Source organism: Mastomys coucha, unplaced genomic scaffold (genome assembly GCF_008632895.1).
Source record: "Mastomys coucha isolate ucsf_1 unplaced genomic scaffold, UCSF_Mcou_1 pScaffold7, whole genome shotgun sequence".
NCBI classification, from domain to species: Eukaryota; Metazoa; Chordata; class Mammalia; order Rodentia; family Muridae; genus Mastomys; species Mastomys coucha.
In genome coordinates this window covers 3,327,107-3,329,535 of record NW_022196913.1, presented here as the reverse complement: position 1 = coordinate 3,329,535, position 2,429 = coordinate 3,327,107, and positions in this window count along the sequence as shown.

Below are 2,429 nucleotides of genomic sequence, written 5' to 3'. Positions count from 1 at the left end.
TGACAAGAGGTAGTTAGTTATAGTTTCTTTGTGTAAAAGACAAGGCAAACTAAAGCTAAAGAGATGGCTCAGTGGTTGACAGCACTGATTGCTCTTCCCAAGGACCCAAGTTCGATTCCCAATACCCACATGCCAACTCACAACTATCTAAGTATAGTTCCAAGGATCTAACTTGGTCTTCCAGCCTCTTTGAGCACCATAGACAAGCACATGGTGCACAGACATATGTGCAGGCAAAACATCCACACACATGAAATAATATAATAAAAAGAGAAGAGGACTGTCCAATGAAGGAGTACCAAAAGGAGACTTTTATATGCATCCTTTGGACAGGAAGACACATCTCTTATATTAGAAGAGAGTCACTGAGATGGTCCTAACACTAACATGGGCATTCTGTTAGATGCCATTTCCTAAACCGCTGGTAGTCTTACCTCAACATTCCAATGTTTGAGTCTATCTCAAGAGTTTATGTGAATCAATCTTTGTGATTCTTGGAGCTAATAATTGATATGGTAAAGTTGTGGAGATCAGAGGTTTCCCCTTTCACTGTTCCCCATCTCTGCCACTCTAGTGGTTAACACATGTCCACTTGACTAAGCCAAGGGTTGTCTGGATTAAATAGCATCTCTGAGTGTGTCTACGAGGGTGTTTCTAGATGGTGTTAGCATTTGAATCTGTGATCTCAGTAAAGACTTCCCTTCTCAAAATGGTTGAGCATCACCCAGCCCACTGAGGGCCTCATTAGAAAAAAGAGAACTTTGTTCTTTTCCTTCTTGCCTCTTTGCTTGAGCTGGAACATCTCAGTTCATCTTCTGCCCTCAGACTCTGGCTCCATGGGTTTTGTTCAGACTGGGGCCAAATTACATCATGCCCTGAGTTCCCAGCTTGTAGAATGTGAGACTTCTCAGCTTGCTAATCACATGAACTAGGGCTCATTATAAGTCTCCTTGTCTATTTTAATACATTTTAATGCATGTACCTCCTATTAGACTATTTCTCTAGAGAATGCTGATTAATTCTCATTTCCTCTAGTTACTGAATATAGAGGAAGTCTTCAAAATATCAGAGACACTGTTCACTCTACAAGGCTGAGTGCTCATGTACAAGGTAAAGTATCCAGCAAGTAGTTTAATATCTGTGGAACAACATCAGCCACAATAAGAGGTTGTTTCTAAAGTCCAATTCAAGGTCATGACCCCCATCCTTAAAATTTCTTAAGTACCGGAGCTGCAAAGTTTCTGGAGACAATTGGACAATAGACACCAGAAACCATGGAGGATACTGCCTTGGATCTAGGAACTTAACCTCAGAGAAATGTCAGAGATTTGAAGAGAGATTCATGCAAAAGGTTATTTGGCAGGGTATTATTTATGACATTTAAATTTTATGTGTCTGCCAAGAGAGACTGGTTAAGCAAATTATGGTAAATCTCTATAATAAAATGTCATGGTGCTCTTAAGTCCATTTGAAATGCAAGACTTACATCATGGACATACTTATGATTTACTAGGGGTAAGACACCATGCTACATTATTCCAAGTTTGTGCTACATAGTATAGAATACATTTTTGTTAATCTATTTATTTTGGGGGGAAATATATGTGCCGTGGTACATATATGGAGGTCAGAGAACTTTTCCCTTCCCACCAAGTGAGTCCCAGGGCTGAAACTCACTTTGAAACAGGCAATGATGGCTGGCAACATGAACTCTTAAGTTCTGAGTCACTGCAGCATGGTACACATTTAGAAAACATAGGTAATTGGAATATAAAGCAAGCCTCTCTAGTTCTCAAAACTGAGTCATAAATTGATTTGATCACCACTTCGATTTGGTTTTCAGTTCCATGAACTATGGAAGCTTCCAGGCTATTTTAGGATGCCTCTGACTTTCAGAGATGGGGTGGGGGAGGTACAAGAGTGCTCGAGATGTGAAACTCAGCCTCATTTCACCTTTGTATTTTTAGTTACATTTTATTTATTTATCTACGTATGTATGTATGTATGTATGTAGTATGTATGTATTATTTAGTGCACACACACACACTCACAACATACATTACAAGAGTCAATGTAGGTCCTGGAAATTGAACTCTGGTCCTCAGGCTTTATGAACAAGCCCCCTACCTACTGAGCCATCTCACCAGCCCCTCTGTTTTTGTGTGTCAACTTGACACAGGCTGGAGTTATCACAGAAGGGAGCTTCAGTTGGGGAAGTGCCTCCATAAGGTCCAGCTGTGGGGCATTTTCTCAATTAGTGATCAAGGGGGTAGGGCCCCTTGTGGGTGGTGCCATCTCTGGACTGGAAGTCTTGGGTTCTATAAGAGAGCGGGCTGAGCAAGTCAGGAGAAACAAGCCAGCAAGGAACATCCCTCCATGGCCTCTGTATCAGCTCCTGCTTCCTGACCAGCTTGAGTTCCAGTCCTGAC